The 22,018-nt window shown below is 44.3% G+C and overlaps 1 protein-coding gene and 1 long non-coding RNA gene across 2 annotated transcripts in view; both read right to left on the reverse strand.

Moving 5' to 3' along the window:
* The window catches only part of LOC309516816 (uncharacterized protein), a 279,061-nt gene that overhangs the window by 101,964 nt on the left and 155,079 nt on the right, over positions 1-22,018 (reverse strand). The window lies entirely within an intron of this gene.
* On the reverse strand, positions 16,048-18,520 carry LOC309516930. The gene is made up of 3 exons (XR_014213072.1): positions 18,445-18,520; positions 16,269-18,345; positions 16,048-16,175 (listed from the first exon to the last, which is right to left on the reverse strand). It is a non-coding gene; the product is annotated as an uncharacterized lncRNA (long non-coding RNA).

The following is a 22,018-nucleotide window of genomic DNA, read 5'->3' on the forward strand; positions in this document are numbered from 1 at the left end:
CTGAGAAATTTGCATATGTGGCATTGAGTTAAGAAGCAGAGGGGATAAAAATGGGATGCTCTTGCAGAGAGGACTCCAAATGGCAGTGTTTGTATTTCACAGTCAAATAGCATCCTCAGGCTAAAGATCCATCTAGTTTTGTGCTGTTTGTACTGATGGCTTATCCACACTTACCTTTCCTCTATGCTTTCCAGGTAGGGCCTGTACTTTGGCCTGCACAGTGTTGGAAGACACCACAGGGATGGACACACCTGGTGCAAGATTGTGCCGGCCTGCACCCCATCTCCTGGGGACCAGCGGGGCCTAGCAGAAGGCTGCAGCAGTTTGTTTGGTGCCAGGAGATGCTGCAGGGATTGGAGCACCTGGCGGAAGGTTGCACCAGCCTACACAGCATCTGCCAACACTGCAGGGACCAGCAGTGCCTAGTGGAAGGCTGCACTGGCCAGCCCAATGCTGGGAAATGTGTGTGATGCCATGTGACATATGCTTGATCTCAGGCACATGCAATATATGTGGTCTCCTAAACCTTGGGGGCAACCCAGCACCATTGCCATATGCTCTCTCTCTCTCTCTCTCTCTCTCTCTCTCTCTCTCTCCCTCCCCTCTTTACCACAAGTCAGAGCAAATGACAAACCCTGGAAAACCCTCATTGCTTTTTGTTGTGTACCTGCTTTAAAGAATGGGTTTTCGTTTGGTTCAAAAATATAGCTTTAAATTGAGGACCTGTGCTTGGAAAGTGTGGGGTATGTGTGGCTAAGCCCTGGCTGGCAGTAGCTCTCCAAGGTTTTAGGCAGGAATTCCTTCCCAGCCCTGCCTGGAGATGCCTGGGAGTGAATCTGGAATGTTTCTGCCTACAAAGCACATGCTCTGCCCCTGAGCTACTGCCCTTCCCAAAATTGTTTTGTTCTGCGTTTGAAGAAGAGTGGAGCAGAAATGTTTTATGGTGAGCAATCAAGGATGAAATATTGAATCTGTCTAGGAGGCCGAATGACTCTGCACAGTTTGTGTCTAGATGCTCCATTGCCTTGCCTCAGAGTGCTGCTCTGTCCCTTGCACAGTAATACACAGCGTTGTCTGCAGCTGTGAGGGATCTCAGCAGAAGATAGAATCCGTTTTTGGAGGCGTCCCTGGTGATACTGATTCGGGAGCTAAACCTGGAACTGTAGTATCCGTTTCTTCCTGCAGCCACACTCTGAATGCCGCCCAACCACTCCAGACTTTTCCCTGGAGTCTGTCGGTTCCAGCCCCAGTACCAGCCACTCACTTCAGCACCAGAGACAGCGCAGGTCAGCTGGAGGGGCTGTCCAGGCTTCACTGCTCCCAGGCCAGACTGGGTCAGATGCACACTGCAGAAGACACCTGAACAAAGCGAGAGAAATTAGTACCACTCCGTGGAGTCTCTCTGAGTTGGCTTCATAGGATTGCATCCTAAGACATCAGTTAAGAAAGTTTAGGGACAGGAAGTCCTCCAACCTCTTCTCCCTTCTTGATCTCTGAAATGCATCATTGGAAGGGAAGCCTTTTGCCCAACGTTGGACTGGGCACTGTGGTCTGCTGAAAGATGGGGGAATTATCCCAAATTATTTGGACCCTTGTCTGATATTGGGCAATTTTTCTCTCCCCCCCGAACTCCCTTGCATTATATCACCCATTGTCCATCCTCCCATCCCCAATACTCTAGGGATGGCTTATTTTTTGTTGGTGAAAGAAATTTAATGTCTCCTTAGGCTCCAATTGTTTAGACCCAATTTTGTCCAATGTGTAATTGATCCAGTATCAAATCCTCACCTGGGCAGATACTCAGTAAAAGGAGAAGAAACATCAGAGATCTCATTTCTTTCTCTTCTCACTCACTCACTCACTCACTCACTCATTCACTCCTCTCTTTTTCTGAATGAATGGAAGGCTGTGGAGCAAGACTGAAGGGCTGTATTTAAAGAGGAGGAACCTGCCTGGCAGATTTGTTTAGAGTGAGCAGAGTGTATGAAACAAGGAGGATAAAAGGAGGCTTTGCTCCTTAGATGGCAACAACACAATTTTAAAGCTGGGGTTTAAAGTTATCGGGCTGTGGGTGTGATGTTCTGAAGGTGTGGGAAAATGTATACCTGCTGGTGGGTTAAAATATTTTATTGATTGCAGGGCTGTTTGACCATCATTAAAATACAAAATCCAATTAATAATACAATGTGCAAAACATCCTTAACAAGAAGCAGATGGAAATAGAAAGGCAGTTTCTGAAACAGCTGTACAAATAAGAATGTTTCAGCCTGGTGCCCCAAATACAACAATATTGGCCTGCCTCCTTGGAAATGCCCCTCTGGAGGAGACTGCTTGGTTGATTTGCAGGCAAGGCGTATAATATAGAGATATGCTTGGGAAGCTGACTGCCTGTTTGCTTCTGAGCCCAAATCAAAGTGCTCACAGTCAAAGAGGTGGTATGCCTCTCAACACTAGTTCCTGGAAATCAGAAGTGTTGTGTGTGTGTGTGTGTGTGTTCTTGTGCTCAAATCCTGCTTGTGGGCTTTCCATAGGCATATTGATGGCCATTGTGAAAACAGGATATAGGACTATCAGCAAAGGGGTCCCTCACTTCCCTGGAGAATGCAGTATCTATGGCAGCCCCTAAGTTATGGAATTCCCTCTCAATAGAGGTGCTTCTGCCTTCTTACCATTTAGCTTTTGCAGATGTTGAAGACGGACCTAGTTTCTCGGCCTTTGACACCAGAGATGAGGGTTTTCAGGGCCCACAATATACCTGTGATTGTGATTGTCGTTGGTTTTAATTGTTTTTAATATAATTTAATTTTAAAATGGTTGTAATGGTGATGATAGTTTGAAGAGGATAAGCAGAAAGTCCTCACAATTTCAAAGCAGACTTGGTCATCAGTAACAGGAGGGTAAATCTACTTGATTCAGTCACCTCCACTACTCATTTGTTCCAAACTCAAGTTCCATTTTCCTCATTTCTGCATCAGTCTGATATACATATGTTTCTGTGTGTTTGCAAAAATTCATGTGCATATTTTGTGTGAAATCTCCCTAACATAATGCATTGCTGTATGTCATCTTTACCAACATTTGCATTTCGTACACACTTTTTCTAGATATATGGAGTTCCATGCCCTATTTTAAAAATTGGAGAACTGCAATGCAAAATTGGGAGAAATGCAAATTTCAAAGGGTTGCTGTGTCTCAGATTGCATCCTGTTTCAAGAAGTGCAAATAATGTTGATTTGTATCAAAATACAAACTGAACCACATTTCTGCCTCATCCCTATCTGCAGGACAGAGCCCTATGTTCATATGAAATGCTGCCACTTACTGGTCTATAACTGGATGCACAATGCTTTGAGCTGAATAAAAGGATCCAATTGTTCAGAGTAATCACATTTTTTCTTCCACTTTCACAGTAAGCACAAGCCTATCAGGTTTCTAAATGAGCCTTGGGAGGCTCAATTTTGTATTTCCCTTTTTATACTGAAGAAGGGTTGGAAGAGAGACTGGTGAGCGGAGTAGCGGGGGTGAGTCCTGAGGGCCACCTAGAGAGGCATGGAGGGCCACTTTTAGCTCCTGGGTCTGAGGTTTCCCACCCCTGCCTTAATGGGACTCTGGTATAATTGCCTCCAAAAACCAAGAAGCCAAGACTTCAAAGCATTTCAAGGTAAATGTGTTTCTGTATTTGGGAAGAGAGAGAGAGACAACATAGGTATGGCATCCTTTGCTGGAACCCAAACATAGCAGTCCCAATAACTAAGGGAATTGATAGCCCATCAGATCTGGGAAGTTCAGAGGTACTGGATTGAGCTGGTACCCAGCTGGGAGAGCACCATTTCCCTCCCAACTCTGCCTTAATGATTCCCTCTCTCTGAGTAGTACACTCTAGAGGTTCCATCACGTATGGTCACTCTGCAACCAGTTATGGAAGCCCTTTACTCTGTTCACTGGTACCAGTGATGCAAAGCAGTTTGTCAGCCTGTGTGTTGGTCAAAGAATTGCCTTTCACCCCAGACAGTATAAGGACTCACAATTTCTGATTGGAGAATGATGCTGAGTGCAACACTTCTCTCATAATAGCTATTTCCTCTTCTCTCCCTGTATGCGAATTTGAACCATACCTGAGTAATGAAATCTGAGACTATGCTATGGGAATAAGCAAGTTTTCAATGGCTTTTGTGGAACTCTATGGGACAATGAATGTGTCCTCCATCAGCCCTCATTGCCTGCCACAGTGATGGAATATACTGTGTAGGTTTATGGATGGACACTTCATTGCTTTACTTCACTGTGTCTCGTGCACAAAAATACACAGCGGTGTCTGCAGCTGTTGGGGAATTCAGCTGAAGATACACTTCATTTCTGGAGGTGTCCCTGGTGACAGAAATCCGACTACTGAATGCTGGGTTATAATAGATGGTTCCTCCAGCTGCAGAGCTCCGAATACCACCAATAAACTCCAGGCCTTTCCCTGGAGGCTGCCGGTTCCAGACCCAGTTATAATTACTGACTTGGAAACCAGAGATAGTGCAGGTCAGTTTGAAGGACTCGCCTGGCTTCACCACTCCTGGGCCAGACTCGATTAGCTGTTGACTGGAAAGGATGCCTGCAAAACAGGAAGGGGCAGATGTTAGCCTTCTCATGTGACCTCACTTTGGGTTGAATTCAATTTTTTTTGTTTTTACACTAAGCATAAATGCTCACCAGGTGAGACGCTTAGGAGGATGAGCAAGATTGACAAAGATCTCATATTGCCCCCCTTAATCACTCAGTCCTTTGTTTATTAGAAACAGGGTGTGTGAGTCTCAGTCAGGTCATCAAGCACCATTGAATGGCACTTTTAAAAAGGAGGAGTGTGCTTGGCGTATTTGCATAATGGGAAGTCCATCCAATTCTGTTCTGCATTTAAGGATCAGAAGCTGAAAGGAGGAGCACTTGACAAGGCTGCCAGATGAATACGCTATAAATTAGTAATATTAGTAGTACTATTTACCGGTATATCCTGTCTTTTTTCCAGACTGGGACTCAAAGCAGCTTCCACAAAACAAAACAAAACAAAACAAAACAAATAAAATACAAAAAGCTAAAAACTTATAAAACATAATAGTTAAAAAGTAATTAAATTCTGATAGAATTAAAGGAACATAAAAACAGCATAGGCATTTATGAAATTACACACTGAAGCTCAACAAAATTCTGACGCTCTCAGATCTTATAGCTGCTTCCTCTAAAACAGTCCCATTATCCACTACCGATTGACACTTATTGATGTAAAATGGTCGACACAATTGTCAGCAATTAAACATGCCATTAGATTCAAAGGAGCTTATTAACCTATCTGAAAGGAGTAGGAGTTTGAAAGGAGACTCTAAGGGTAAAGGAAAAAATATATGGCTGAAGCAGTACATCTCCTGTATGATGTAGGATTCTTTGGAGTGGTGATACCTGAAACTGAGTTTGCTCTGATGAAAGGGAGAAGTGTCTTTATTTATCATTCTCTATAGTAGCAAACTCAGGCGGCGGTGAGCCCTGTCATCCTGAAGCAGAAACAGGGCAATCCAAAAATAAGGTATTGGCCTGTATGTACTTGGGAGATTCTTTAGATAAGCAGAAGTGTGGACGTTTGTAAAATAATAATAATAAAAAAGAACCAAAACATGGAACTGTGAGCTGTGAGGATTGCATCTACTATGTATGTTAGTGTGCGAGTTAGAAATTTATTTCTCCCCAGGAGAGGGCTCCCAAGTCCTGAAAGGAGAATGACTGACTGTAGCACCTCATCATATCCTCCAAGTGTCCCAGTTTTCCAGGGACAGTCCTGAAATTACAGGTGCCATTCTGGTTTCTGATTTGATCCCAGAGTGTCCCGCTTTCCCTTTTTTCCTCCCCTAAATGTTTTGGAGAACAATTAAATGTGGTATGTTTATGTAGGTGCAAAAAAAGAGTCCTGCTTAGATGGAAAATAAAATCCCTGGACCAAATGAAGGAAATGGCGAAGCTGCCATGCAAAGTCCATTTTGAATGAAAACGTCACCAAGTGTCAGGGAGAAATTTCCTGACGTAGAATAAGATGTCTCCATCTGAGAAATGATGGAGGCTGTGACTTCATTGCAGATCTTCTGTTTTTCCACCTGCTCCTCTTGGAGACCCCTGTATTGAGTCACAAGTGTGGGCAGTCACCATTCTGTCGTTTGATAGCAACACTGAATTCACTCCCTCAAGAGGCAGTGATGGCTAACAGTTTGCATGGCTGGGCCATCATCTGGCCAGATGTCAGACAGCAATGTTCAAGGCCATGTTAAGGGAGAATGTACATATTTTGTCTGGGGTGAAGCAGGATCTGTTTTTCTCAAGCAAAGTGTTACTCAAGAAGTATCAGAAGGAAACACTTCCTCCTTTTTGTACAGGCCTCTGCTTCAGTCTGTCCCACTGTGCCTGTTGCACAGTAATACATGGCTGTGTCTGCAGCTGTCACAGAGCTCAGTCTCAGAAAGTACTTGGTTTGGGAAGAATCCACAGAGATGGTGATTCGGTTTTGGAATGATGCAGCGTAGTACGATCTTGCAGTCCACCCTCCCATCCATTCGAGCCCTTTCCCAGGGCTCTGTCGTACCCAGATCCACCAATAGCTGCTTGTCACAGACCGCCCAGTGACCGTACAGGTCAGCTCGAGGGTCTCTTCTGGTCTCACTGTTCCTGGTTCAGATTCCTTCAATGTGACCTGGGAGAAAACACCTGGAGGGATTTGGGGGGAGGGAAAGAAAAGGAAAACCAGAGTTAGACAGTAGGCCCAGCAAGAACTTTAAGGCTATTTCTTGCACAGTTTTATCATTGCTCATTTAATCCAAAAAACATGGGTCATGAGAATTGTTATACCATTAAGTATCCTATCTAATATTCAGGATAGTTCATTTGATAAGATGTGGAAGGGTTGGAGAATGTTTTAGGAGATACTTACCTGGGAGCAGGGCCAAGAGGAAGAGGGGGACCATTGCTATTTTATTTTATCCTGAGAGGAGAAAAGTAATAATAGGAATGAAAAACAATAATGCTGGAATGGAGGCAGCTTTTCTCCTCAGCTGCAATGAAGCTAAATTACCAAGGAGCCTGTTATTTGAATTTGGGAGGCAATGAGAGAATTTGCATAATGTAAAAAATGCCCCGCAAAGTAAAGGCCGGAGGCAAATAAAAAGCCTATAGGTGCCAGTATTACTTCTTGTGTTGAGACGAGCACATTGAGTGGATGTCTATGTAAACATACAACATAAATATCATATCATATATCCTCCAACATTACCACATGTCTCATGAACCCATCCAGTGCTTTTATTTTTTTAAAAAAATATGTTTAGGCATCTTGGTAGTTTCCTACTCATATTGAAAGTGTGCCCATCAATGAGGCCAAACTTAGATTTACAAAATATTTAGGGGTATGCGTACCCCTGTATCCCCTCAGAAAAAAGCACTGCTCCCATCAATGGCTCTTGTGGAGCTTAGTGTCATCATGATCATAGCAGCTGATTTTGTGGTTGAACGCATGAAAATCTACAGCATGAGAATCTCCCCCCTTATCCTCTTTCTCTTTTCTTAATGCATTTCTCCTTCCTTGCAGCCGTTTGTGTCAACCTGAGAAGTTGAGAGTGGAGAGGAAGGAGCACAGTTTCGGTGATTCCAAAATTTTGTACTTTCTTTTAAGCAGAACCGAGCATCTATAGCACATCGCTTTCTGTTTTCTAACCACTTCCTCCTTTTTGTACAGACCTCTGCTTCGATTTGTCCCACTGTGCCTGTTGCACAGTAATACATGGCTGTGTCTGCAGCTGTCACAGCGCTCAGTCTCATAAAATACTTGGTTTGAGAAGAATCCACGGAGACTGTGATTCGGTCACGGAGAGATGGCGCATAGTATGTGCTCCCAGTCCAATATCCCATCCATTCAAGCCCTTTCCCAGGGCTCTGTCGTACCCAGTACCAATAGTAGCTGCTTGTCACAGAGCGCCCAGTGACCGTACATGTCAGCTCAAGGGTCTCTCCTGGTCTCACTGTTCCTTGTCCAGATTCCTTCAATGTGACCTGGGAGAAAACACCTGAAGGGATTGGCAGAAGCAAGGAAAACCAGAGTTAGGCAGGGTCCCCCCTCCAGGCTTGAAAAGCTACTTCATAAGCAGCCACACCATGGCTCCATTAATCCAAAGTACACAGATCATGTTAACATTATACAATTAAGATTCAGGACTATAATCCTGGGTGTAGGGGACAGTGAGTATTTGTGGAGATACCTACTTGGGAGCAGCATGAGGAGGAAAAGGGGGACATAGAGCAATGCCATTTTTATCCTAAGAAGTGAAAAAATAATAATAGGTCATTTAAAAAAAACGCTGGACCTAAGTCAGCTCTTCTTCTGAGCTGCAGTGAAGATGAAAGACTCAGGAGGCAACTATTTGAATTTAGGAGTAGTGAGCAAATTTGCATAATGTAAAACACTCAGAGAAATGCACACTTTGGTAAATAGGCTCTCTGAAAGGCCATAAACCAGGAGCATCATTTGGAGTTAGATGGTTTTGGCATCTGTTCTTTCCCATGTTGCTATAAGAGTGTTGGGAGGAAGAAATTCAAATATATAACCCATTTAAATAGAATATCATAAATCAAGGAGTGGGATGGAACCATACAGAAATGATAGAATCACCCTCCAGAGGGTGAAGGAGAAGGCACAGACCAGGTGGTCCTGCCACATAAAGTCCAAACAACTGGTATTTTTGCTGATGCTCTTTGCTTGTGATTTGCTATGGCCTCTGGAAGGAGGCAAAAATGCAGATCCCTAGAATGGGGAGGGAGAGAGGGTAAAGTGTGCATAAGAATACATTTATTTGTGAAATGTATTAAACTAGGGAAATGTGTGTATTGGGCTATATTACACACAAAAAGAATGATGAGGCTATCTTGCTCAGCTAAGAGGGATTACTCATCCTCAGAATTATCTGTGGAGAGTAGTTATGCATAAAGGATGGCTCAGCCATGAAAAAAATAAAGGTCAAATGAACCAATTTATCTCTTCCCCCCTGACCCCCAATAAAGAACTTCAGTTCTTCTGTAAGAGAGGTTACATGCAAGATCTGAAATCCAGCTGCCCTCTTAGCTTTGGGGCTCTTTGTATCAAACACTCTTGTGGGACTTTGCAGGTGGTTGCAAGTCTGGTGATTTAAGAGGCTGTGGTTTTCTGTAGGAAGGAACATGGGGTGGTGGGTGAATCTGCTGCCACCTTTTGGACAAAGGGGATTTGGCTGAGGCCCAGTCTCAGATGATCAGTAATAACAACTGAACTCCTTTGGTTGTCCCAGCATCTGATTGCACTGCTGCTGTTGTTATGGACTAATAGGCCGAATGCTAGAATGAGAGAAACATCCCACCCTGAATTCTGAAGAGCAGCTTGTTAGTGCAATTCTAGACAGGTCTTCTGAGGAGCAAACTCCATATCGCTGAGACAGAGATATATCAACATCAGTCTAAGGCCTTAAAGTGGGTTCATCCTCCCCATTCACTCCACATTTTTTCCAGAGTTGGAACTGTACCTACAGAGAAGCAAACCCCATTGAGTTGCATATCACCTCAAGGTTCTTGAAGTGGCTTTCTATTTTCTAACCACTTCCCCCTTTTTGTGCTAGGCTCTGCTTCAGTTCCTCCTACTGTGTATCTCGCACAATAATACACAGCGTTGTCTGCAGTGGTCACAGAGCTCAATCTGAGAAAGTACTTGGTTCGGGAAGGATCCACAGAGATGGTGATTCGGTTGCGTAAAGATGGAGCATACATTGTGGTCCCAACCCAGTACCCCATGCATTCGATCCCTTTCCCAGGTCTCATCCGTACCCAGTCCCACCGGTAGCTGCTTGTGACAGAGACGCCAGTGACTGAACAGGTCAACTCAAGTGTTTCTCCTGGCCTCAAGGTCTCTGGCCCAGATTGCTTTAGTGTGACCTGGGAGAAAACACCTGCAGGGTTTGAAGGAGCAGGGAGAAGAAAAGGAGAAGCAGAGTTAGGGCTTGGTTTGCTCAGTTAATCCTAAACACCTGGGAAGGGTTGTTTTGTACTCTTAAGATTTCTGCCTTAAATCTAGGGTATTTCCCTTCAAAGTATGTGAAAGGGGATAGCCTACCTGGGAGCAGGGCCATGAGGAAGAAGGGGAGAAAGGGGGTTGCCATTTTTTATCCTGGGAAGAGGAAAATATTAATCAGAATAAGAAAAGTAGTGGAACAGAGGCAGCTTTTCTCTTGAGCTACAGGGACATGGAAAGAAGGAGGATGCTGCTATTTGAACTTGAGAGAATTTGCATAATGAAAAAAAGACCACACACGCAAACACATTTTTTAAAGTTGGTTCTGTAAAAGCTAATAAAGCTAGGAACACCATTCAGAAAGAGCCTAGTGGGGTGATTTCCATACAGGGTGTTCAGTCTCTTCTGGCCCTGAATTTAAGAAGCAAAGAGAATTAGAGGACACCCATATGCAGGGATGACTTGGAGCAAATCGTGGGGAAGGGACTCTCCGCAAATATTGTCTTCTACTTCAGATGCTCTTCCTGCATTCATCCATGGTACAATGTATTTTCCTTCCTGAGGAGGACAACCACGATAATAAAGGGTCTGGATACGAAGCGTAATGAGTTTGAGGGAATTGGGTCTGTTTAGCCTGGTAAAGAGGAGACTTAGAGGAGATATAATAGCCACCTTCATATATATAAAGGGCTGTCACATGAAGAAAGGAGCAAACTTGTTGTCTCCTGCTCCAGATGGTTGTACCTGAACTAATGGATTCAAGTTACAAGAAAGGAGATTATGACTAAACACCAGGGAGAATTGTTCAGCAGTGGAATGGACTCCCATGAGAGATTGTGGACTCTCCTTCCTTGGAGGCATTTAAGCAGAAGATGGAGGGCCATCTTTCATGGATAAGATTCTTGCATTGCAGTGGGTTGGACTAGATGACCCTTGAGATCCCTTCCAACTCTACAATTCTATGATTCTGTGAATGATGTTATTTTAAGAATAAATAAAATTACCTTCTTCTTTTCTTTTTTAAAATGAGATTATTATTATTGGTTTTAGAGATACAAAATATAAATGGACACAAACTGTAAAAAACAAATCCATATAAAGGGATTCTCTGAATCTCGAGACTTCCCCCCATCCCCTCCATGGGGTCTTATTTTAAGCATCTTCAACTGCATTTTCATCCATAGTCCAAATTTTGTATCAAACCATATTGTCTATAAAATCTTTACATTACAAGTGAGTCAAACTCCTGCTTTTGTTTCCATCTGCTTACCATGGTCTCCTGAATAACTCCCCCCCCCCCCACATTCTTTTATAACAAATGTATCCTCTTGGTTTCTGAGTTTTCCAGTCAGCTTTGCCATCTTGGCACAGAAATCTAGTAAGACTGTTGTCCGTCTAGTTCAGATTTGTGTAGCTGCTGAAGTTAGATTATATTTTTGCAAGCATCCCTGGTGATACTGATTTGGGTGCTAAACATTAAACTGTGTAGGGAGAGATTTCCAGTACATCTTCCAGGCAGAATTAGGGCAATGGATGTCTGCTGAAGACAGAGAGCTTGCAGTGCCAGTGCACATGGCAGAGTTGTCGGGTGATTTTTGCACAGATGCTTCATTGCTTTGGTTCACTGTGTTACTTGCACAGTAATACATTGCAGTGTCTGCAGCTGACAGGGAGCTCAGCTGGAGATACACTTCGTTTCTGGAGGTCTCCCTGGAGATGCTGGTTCGACTGCTGAGTTCCGGATTGAGCTGAGTTGTTCCTCCATTTGCTTCATCCCGGATGAACCCTATCCACTCCAGCCTTTTTCCTGGAGCCTTCCGGCACCAGTCCCAGAAATGATCACTGACTCGAACACCAGAGACAGAGCAAGTCAATTTGAAGGACCCTCCGGGCTTCAGCAGTCCTGGACCAGACTCAGTTATCTGTGGACTTGAGAAGATACCTGCAAAAAAAGAAAACAAATTGTGTCATTATCCCTTTGTGTTGGGATCAACATTATCAGCTACCCACTAAACAAAAATCCTCACCAGGGAAGATGCCTAGGAGAATGAGAAAAACCAATATGGATCTCATGTCTGTCTGTCTGTCTGTCCGTCCGTCTGTCTGTCTGTGTCTCTTCTCTTTGTACAGAATGAAAGAGACACAGCCAGGCCGTGGAGTAACTTCAGGTGATGCTGTTTAAATAGAAGGGGCCTGGCTGAGAAATTTGCATATGTGGCATTGAGTTAAGAAGCAGAGGGGATAAAAACGGGATGCTCTTGCTGAGAGGACTCCAAGTGGCAGTGTTTGTATTTCACAGTCAAATAGCATCCTCAGACTAATGGTCCATCTAGTTTTGTGCTGTTTGTACTGATGGCTTATCCACACTTACCTTTCCTCTGTGCTTTCCAGGCAGGGCCTGTACTTTGGCCTGCACAGTGTTAGAAGACGGCACAGGGACGGGCACATCTGGTGCAAGATTGTGCCGGCCTGCACCTCATCTCCTGGGGGCCAGCGGGGCCTAGCAGAAGGCTGCACCAGTGTGTTTGGTGCCAGGAGATGCTGCAGGGATTGGAGCACCTGGCGGAAGGTTGCACCAGCCTACACAGCATCTGCCAACACTGCGGGGGCCAGCAGTGCCTAGTGGAAGGCTGCACCGGTCAGCCCAGTGCTGGGAGATGTGTGTGATATGCATGATGTCAGACGCTTGTAATACGTGTGGTCTCCTAAACCTTGGGGGAAACCCAGCACCATTGCCATATACTGTATCTCTCTCTCTCTGCTCCAGAGCTTTCCCTGTGAAAACCTGCTCTTTACCCCGAGTCAGAGCAAATGACAAACCCTGGAAAATCCATATTGCTTTTTGTTGTGTACCTGATTTAAAGAATGGGTTTTCATTTGGTTCAAAAAATATAGCTTTAAAGTGAGGACCTGTGCTTGGAAAGTGTGGGGTAAGTGTGGCTAAGCCCTGGATGGCACTAGCTATCAAAGGTTTTAGGCAGGAATTCCTTCCCAGCCCTACCTGGAGATGCCTGGGAGTGAATCTGGAATGTTTCTGCCTACAAAGCACATGCTCTGCCCCTGAGCTACTGCCCTTCCCAAAATTGTTTTGTTCTGCATTTGAAGAAGAGTGGAGCAGAAATGTTTTACGGTGAGCAATTGAGCATAAAATAATGAATCTGTGTAGGAGGCCGAATGACTCTGCACAGTTTGTGTCTGGATGCTACATTGCCTTGCCACAGAGTGCTGCTCTGTCCCTTGCACAGTAATACACAGCATTGTCTGCAGCTGTGAGGGATCTCAACAGAAGATAGAATTCGTTTTTGGAGGCATCCCTGGTGATACTGATTCGGGAGCTAAATTTGGAACTGTAGTATCCGTTTCCTCCCGCGGCCACACTCTGAATGCCGCCCAACCACTCCAGACTTTTCCCTGGAGTCTTTCGGTTCCAGCCCCAGTACCAGCCACTCACTTCAGCACCAGAGACAGCGCAGGTCAGCTGGAGGGGCTGTCCAGGCTTCACTGATCCCAGGCCAGACTGGGTCAGATGCACACTGCAGAAGACACCTGAACAAAGCGAGAGAAATTAGTACCACTCCGTGGAGTCTCTCTGAGTTGGCTTCATAGGATTGCATCCTAAGACATCAGTTAAGAAAGTTTAGGGACGGGAAGTCCTCCAACCTCTTCTCCCTTCTGCAATCCCCCCAAATTATTTGGACCCTGCCCTGATATTGGGCAATTTCTCTCCACACCCTCTACCCCCGATCTCCCTTGCATTATATCACCAATTGTCCAAACAACATGACCAGTCCAACAGAGTTGATGTTGAAGTATCATTGCTTCACACTGGTGGTCTTTGCTTCTTCTAGTACACTGACATTATTACCTGGCCCTTGACACCTGAAACTTGTGCTTGTGATTACAGAGTCTGTTCAACTGCTTTTAATTCTGAATTTTAAACTGTTGTAACCTGACATGGGCCCTACTCGTTAAGCCTAGATAATAAATGCAACAGCAACAATGTTCTGAATGCCAGTGGCTGGCAATCTCAGCTGGGGAAGTAGCACTGTTGGACTGCTTGCAGGCTTCTCACAGACATTTGGTTACACACTGTGAGAATTCTCAGCTCGGTGGACCTTTGGCCTGATCCAGGAAAGCTCCTTTGTTTAAACTGGGTAATGAAACCTAGGGCAGTAAAATGCAAATGGGAAAGTTTTTGATGGCTTTCATGGGATTCTATCTGGCAATCAATCTTCCCTCCACCCACCCTCAGTGCCTGCCCTGGTACTGGATATATTACTAAGTTTCTGCATGGATGTTCATTGGTTTGGTTCGCTGTGGTCTCTTGCACAAAAATACACCGCTGTGTCTGCCACCATTGGGGAATTCATCTGAAGATACACTTCATTTCTGGAGGTGTCCCTACAGATGCTGATTCGGCTGCTGAAAGCTGAATTGCAGTAAGTTCTTCCTCCATCTCTTTCTCTCTGAATGTTTCCCAACCATTCCAGACCTTTCCCTAGAGGTTGTCGGATCCAGCCCCAGTACGAGAGACTGACTTCGACACCTGAGACCCTGCAGGTCAGTTTAAAGGACTCTCTTGTCTTCACCGCTCCTGGGCCAGACGGGGTCAGCTGTGGCCTGGAGCAGATACCTGCCGGGCGGGGGGGGGGGATGTCAGAAAATTAAAATTGTAATCTGCGTTCTTTTTGATGCGGGTTAAGCATTTTTGCTTTTACAGCAGGAGTAAATTCCCACCAGGTGAGATGCTATGGGTTATGAGCAAAAAATTCATCTTTGTTATTAATCCCTTGCTCCTCTGCTTTTCATACAGAATGAATACAACACAGCCCATATAGCACCATTGGAGAATGCTATTTAAAGAGGAACAACCCTGAATTTAAAAAGCAGAAGGACTAAAGGAGACACGCTTGTCAAGGCTGCCAGAGGAATATTCCAAGCTTAAAATCCTCACCTGGTGAAACAGCCAAGAGACCAAGAATAAGCAGCACGATAGATTTCATCTCTCCTCCTCACTTGCTCCTCTGCCTCCTCTTTTCTGTACAAAACAAAAGAGACTGAGGGTAAAAAATCAGACAATGCTATTTAAACCAGAAAAGCTTCCTTTGGAGATTTGCATGAAGGCCATTGCATGCAGCATTTAGGAAGTGAATAAGATAAAAGGAAGCACTCCTGCTGAAGCATGGAGAATTCAGCATGAAGCTGCCCCATCCCAAGTCAGACCATTGATCCATCTAGATATCTACTCTCTATACTGGGTGTCAGGCAGGAAACTTTCCCAGCCTGATTGAAAATGCCAGTGATTGAGCCTGGGACCTTTGGCGTGCAAATCACATGCTCTGCCACTGCGCTGTAGCTCTTATTGACCCTTCAGCGTTCTCTCTATTGTTGCTCATGCCAGTCCAGGATCCATGTCACCAACACCAACACAGCCACCATTTAGGAATGGCCCAGTTCAAATACAGGGGGAGAAGGCATCCTGTTCAAAGTCCAAGAGGGATAGCAGATACTTTTGTACCAAATTCTTTTGTCTGACAGATAGGAGAGCAGCTGCCAGCCAGTGTAGACTATACTGAACTTGATGGACTATTGGCCTGATTAAATATAATGCTCAGTGAGGTGAGATTTTGGGCTCAACCACCATTAATGGGGCAATGAGATCTGGGCTGCGCAATGCACATAAGCAAGTTTTCAATAGCTTTCATGGGATTCTCTGAGCCATAGATCTTCCCTCCACCCACCCTCATTCCTTGCTCTAATGCTGGTGTATTACTGGTTTTTTGCATGGATGATTCGTTGTCTTGCTTTGCTGTGTCTCCTGCACAATAATATACTGCTGTGTCTGCAGCTGTTAGGGAATTCATCTGAAGATAGACTTCATTTTTGTTGGTGTCCCTAGAGATGGTGCTTTGGCTGCTGAAAGCTGAATTGTAGTAGCTGCTTCCTCCACCTGATGTGGGCCGAATGTTACCCATCCATTCCAGATTTTTCCCTAGAGTTTCTCGGATCCAGCCCCAGTAATAACCACTCACTTGGGCACCAGAGACTGAACAGGTCAGTTTGAAGGACTTGCCTGGCTTCACAATTCCAGGGCCAGATTGGGTCAGCTGAGGACTGGAGGAGATACCTGCAAAAAGAGGGCAAATATTGGAACTCTAACGTGGATTCTTTCTGGGTTGGGTTCCAGATTCTTGTTTTTACAGCTAGCATAAATACTCACCAGGTGAGGCACTTAGGACAATGAGGAAAATTAGCAAAGATTGCATGTTTTTGTTTTTGTTTATTCACTCCTCTGTTTTTTATACAGAATGTAAGTGACTCAACCGGCCCATGTCTCACCATTGGAGAAGACTATTTAAACAGAGGCATCCTGTTTGGCAGATTTGCATAAAGAGAACTCAGTCTAGTCCAGTCCTGTATTTAAGAAGCAGAGAGGTTTAAAGAAGGTCACAGTTGCTAAGGCTGCAAATTTAGTATTCTATTGACACAAACGGTCTTCCCAAAAATAAGGTAGCTGTCATTACATATTTTAGAATACTCCATACATAAGAAGTGTACAGTGATTTACTTGAAAATATGCCTGTCTCCTTTTGAAAAGGAATCAAAGCAGGTACCAGTGAGTTTTGAGAAATATAAAATATTGAAGACACAGAGAAAGGAAAATTACAGAGTAATGCATCTCATTGACAGAATAGCAAATTTCCAAATTCACACTGAATGCCCAAAGACAGGATATTCTGTCCTTGTTGCTGCCTTTTGCTCCATATGTGAGAGGGGGCACACTGATGCCCAGTGGCAGTTGTGCTGGAAGCTTGGAATTCCCTCTTGTTTTCTGTCAAAAGTTCTTGTGTCTGCCCCAGAATATGGGGGTGTGTGTGCTCTCCGGGAGTCAGCAACAGCATAAAAGTCAGGGGTGTACATGTATATGAAAGAGAGTAGTGGGTAAGGGCGTTGGGCTTAGCTGAGGAGGAGGAGGAGGCCTTACTGTGGCATTGGATGAGGGACATCTGGGAATTAAAACAGAAGCTGGGCTGACTTCAGTAGATTTGGGATGTCGCACTCAAAGTGGAACAGTTTGTGTTTATGCCAGTTTTTGTGTCTCTTTGTCTGCATGAATGCACATTGAGCATGAGTAATGAATGGATCCTGGGGTGGGGCTCTGGAGATGAAAGGGTGGTGCCATGCTAAGGAAAATGTTCAATAGCTTATTATGAGAATATTATGAGAAAAAATAAGTTGGCCCCTGCAGAAAAGAGGTACAGCCGAGTATACTTGCCCCGGATCTCAGAGGGTTAAAGTAAAGGTAAAAAAGTAAAGGAGCCCTGGAACGTTAAGTCCAGCCAAAGGCGAGTATGGGGTTGAGAGCTCATCTCCCTTTCAGGCCGAGGGAGCTGGCGTTTCCAGGTCATGTGGCCAGCATGACTAAACTGCTTCTGATGCAATGGAACATCGTGAGGGAAGCCAGAGAGCACGGAAACACTGTTTATCTTCCCACCGCAGCAGTACCTGTTTATCTACTTGCACTGGCGTGCTTTCGAACTGCCAGGTTGTCAGGAACTGGGACAGAGAAATGAGAGCTCACCCTGTCATGGGGATTCGAACCGTCGACCTTCTGATCAGTAAGCCCAAGAGGCTCAGTGGTTTAGACCACAGCGCCACCCACATCCCTTCATCGGAGAGGTCAGCCTCCAGGGACCAGCTGCTTTTTGGTTTGAGTATATAACTTTCCTCTAACAAGACTCCCTCCAGGGGCCTCAGACAAGTCCTGCCCAGGCCTGAAAAAAAGTACTGTTAACTCATTCTCCCTCCCTGCCATGGTGGTGGGTATTTTGCTTGTGTTTGTCAACAATAATCTTCCATCCAGACCATGCAGATTATTTATTTGGAGTTCTGGTCGAAACGGAGAGCTGGCTGTGTCCCTGTAGACATTCAAGTCAGAGTGTGGTTTTTGCTGGGGTGCTCCACCACTTTGCCAAACTGTGATGCTTTTGCACAAAAGTACGTTGCAGTGTCTGCAACTGTCAGGGAGCTCAGCTGGAGGTAGACTTTATTTCTGGAGGTGTCCCTGGAGATGCTGGCTCGGCTGCTGAAAGTTGGGTTGTAATAGGCATTTCCTCCATTTATTGAGTGCTGAATGAAACCCAACCATTCCATCCTTTTCCCTGGAGGCTGCCGGTTCCAACTCCAGTAATAACCACTGACTTGGACACCAGAGACAGTGCAGGTCAGTTGGAGGGACTCTCCGGGCTTAAGCTCAGCTGGGCCAGTCTGAGTCAGCTGTGTACTGGATAAGACACCTGCAGAAAGGGGGCAGAAATATAGAGTTAAATCTGGCGTGCACTTTTTAATTAGTTCAATATCTTTTAAAAAAAAAGATCTGATGCATAAATCCTCACCTGGTGAAACAGCCGAGAGACCAACAATAACCAGCATAATAGATTTCATTTTTGCTTCTCACTTGCTCCTCTTCCTTTCTTATGTACAAAACAAAATAGAATGAGGGTGAAAAATCAGACAATGCTATTTAAACCAGAAAAGCTTCCTTTGGAGATTTGCATGAAGGCCAGTGGGTGCTGCATTTAGGAAGTGGATATGATAAAAGGAAGCACTTCTGATGGGGTTGCCAAACTGGAAGGTCAAGCGCCGAGAATTGAACCTGAAGCTGCCCCATCCCAAATCAGACCATTGATCTATCTAGATGTCTACTCTCTATACTGGGTGTCAGGAAGGGAAGACTTTTGTCTCAAATTCTTTTGTCTGACAGATAGGAGAGCAGCTGCCAGCCAGTGTAGACTATACTGAACTAGACGGACTATTGGCTGCAATATAACGCTCAGTGAGATGAATGCCCAGTGAGAATGCTCAGTGAGATGAGATTTTGGCCTCATCCACCATTAATGGGACAATGAGATCTGGGGCTGTGCAATGCACATAAGCAAGTTTTCAATAGCTTCCGTGGGATTCCCTGAGCAATAAATCTTCCCTCCAAGAATGCTGCAAGAATGCTGTATGAACAGACTAGAATCATAGAATCATAGAGTTGGAAGAGACCACAAGGGCCATCGAGTCCAACCTAGTCAGAGCTAGTCAGAGCTCTGGTCAAAACAGGGGTCTAATGGTGTCTGTAGAGGCATTCATGGTGGAATGTGTTTTTGAATGGATGCTCCATTGCTTTGCTTAACTGTGGCGCCCTTCCACAATAATATATTGCTGTGTCTGCAGGTGTCAGGAAGCTCAGCTGGAGATACACTTCATTTTTGGATGTGTCCCTGGAGATGCTGGTTTGACTGCTGAAAGCTGGACTGTAGTATGAAGTTCCTCCAGATGCAGTGCTCCGAATGTGACCCAACCATTCCATCCTTTTTCCTGGAGGCTGTCGGATTCAGCCCCAGTAATAACCACCGACCTGGACACCTGAGACAGAGCAAATCAGTTTGACAGTCTCTCCAGGCTTCACTTCTCCTGTACCAGATTGGGTCAGTTGTGTACTGGATAAGATACCTGCAGAAAAGGGACAGGAATTACCGTATAGAGTTCTGAAATAAATGCTCTTATGGTTGAAATAAGCTTTCTGTTTTTTAAAGTAGGGATGAAAATACCCACCAGGTAAGATGCTCAGAAGAATGAGCCAAAAGGATCTCATATTTCTTTTTAATCACTCACTCCGCTGTCTTTTGTACAGATTGTAGGAGGCCCATTCAGGTCACAGAGTACCATAGGACACTGCTATTTAAACAGGAAGGGTATGTCTGACCAATTTCCATACAGGGAAGACAGTTCAGTCTTGTCCTCTATTTAAGAAGGAGGACATGCTAAAATAGGGTTGCCATGTTTCAAAAGGTGGAAATTTGGACACAAAAGTTGTTGAGGGGTCCAGGGGTCCTTTACCTAAAATATGTCTCAGTGTCTGCAGCTGTCAAGAAGAGTGACTAGTGGGGTGCCACAGGGTTCTGTCTTGGGCCCGGTCTTATTCAACATCTTTATCAACGACTTGGATGATGGACTCAAGGGCATCCTGATCAAATTTGCAGATGACACCAAACTGGGAGGGGTGGCTAACACCCCAGAGGACAGGATCACACTTCAAAACGACCTTGACAGATTAGAGAACTGGGCAAAAACAAACAAAATGAATTTTAACAGGGAGAAATGTAAAGTATTGCACTTGGGCAAAAAAAAATGAGAGGCACAAATACAAGATGGGTGACACCTGGCTTGAGAGCAGTACATGTGAAAAGGATCTAGGAGTCTTGGTTGACCACAAACTTGACATGAGCCAACAGTGTGACGCGGCAGCTAAAAAAGCCAATGCAATTCTGGGCTGCATCAATAGGAGTATAGCATCTAGATCAAGGGAAGTAATAGTGCCACTGTATTCTGCTCTGGTCAGACCACACCTGGAGTACTGTGTCCAGTTCTGGGCACCACAATTCAAGAAGGACACGGACAAACTGGAACGTGTCCAGAGGAGGGCAACCAAAATGGTCAAAGGCCTGGAAACGATGCCTTATGAGGAACGGCTAAGGGAGCTGGGCATGTTGAGCCTGGAGAAGAGGAGGTTAAGGGGTGATATGATAGCCATGTTCAAATATATAAAAGGATGTCACATAGAGGAGGGAGAAAGGTTGTTTTCTGCTGCTCCAGAGAAGCGGACACGGAGCAATGGATCCAAACTACAAGAAAGAAGATTCCACCTAAACATTAGGAAGAACTTCCTGACAGTAAGAGCTGTTCGACAGTGGAATTTGCTGCCAAGGAGTGTGGTGGAGTCTCCTACTTTGGAGGTCTTTAAGCAGAGGCTTGACAACCATATGTCAGGAGTGCTCTGATGGTGTTTCCTGCTTGGCAGGGGGTTGGACTCGATGGCCCTTGTGGTCTCTTCCAACTCTATGATTCTATGATTCTATGATTCTATGACTTCGGCTGCAAGGAGAATGAATTGGTGGGTGTATCTGCAGAGATGGTGATTTGTCCTTGTAAAAACGAGGCATAGTTTGTGTGCCATCTGGACCTAGTCCAGTTTACTGCTCCCTTCCATTCCAGCCCTTTTCAAAAATGTTTCTGGACCCAGTGCAAATAAGGACACAAAACAGAGAATTCACTGACCGTACAGGTGAGGCTGAGGGCCTCTCCTGGAGACACTGTCCCAGATCTGAACTGGACAACTTGGATATCAGACAAGGCACCTAGGTAGGAAAAGGGAGGATAGGAAGTAAGGAGGGTCTCAGTAAGACCCAGATGATGTGTAACACAGACCTTACACACTCACCATAAGTAAGAATCAAAATAAAGGAATTCGCTGGGAGAAGCGTCTGTTGAAGAGGACTGGAAGAAGTTTAAAGACTATTTGCAAAAACATTGTAAAATATCTGAGTGTTAAAATGTTAAAATGTTGGAATGTTAAAAAGATGCAAGATATGAAGATAATGTGGCATTAGTGACATAGGTAGAAGGAGTAGGTAACAAAAGTTTCAAAATATAAGGGTGATATAAAATTAGATTACATTGTGTCAAATGTAAACAAAAGGATATAAAAGGAAGAATTGAAGACACATTGGGTCGAAATTTACAATATAGATCAAGATTTGAAAGAGGGTAAGATATTTGCTGAATATGGTTGTGTAAAAAGGAACACAAAAAAGGGAGATGTGAGGAAGTCAGGAAGAAGGGTTATGAAAATAATAAGTAAAAAATTTGATCTTTATGTCTTTTTTCTTTTCTTTTTTCTTTTCTTTTTTGTTTTCTTATATATTTTAGGTTTTCCCTTTTTCCTTCCTTAATGTATCTTAATGTATTCTTTTGTATTAATTTCTGTGTGAAGGTATCTTTTACTGTTTAAAATCTCAATAAATATCTTTTAAAAAAAACAAAATAAAGGAATTCGTTGTCTTGGGTGGTATGGAAGAAATGTCAAAACATTAGAATTGTGTGGAGTATTTATTTGCATAAAGTAGATTTATGCCTCAAGCA

Source organism: Podarcis vaucheri, assembly GCF_965113315.1.
Source record: "Podarcis vaucheri genome assembly, chromosome: 13".
NCBI lineage: Eukaryota > Metazoa > Chordata > Lepidosauria > Squamata > Lacertidae > Podarcis > Podarcis vaucheri.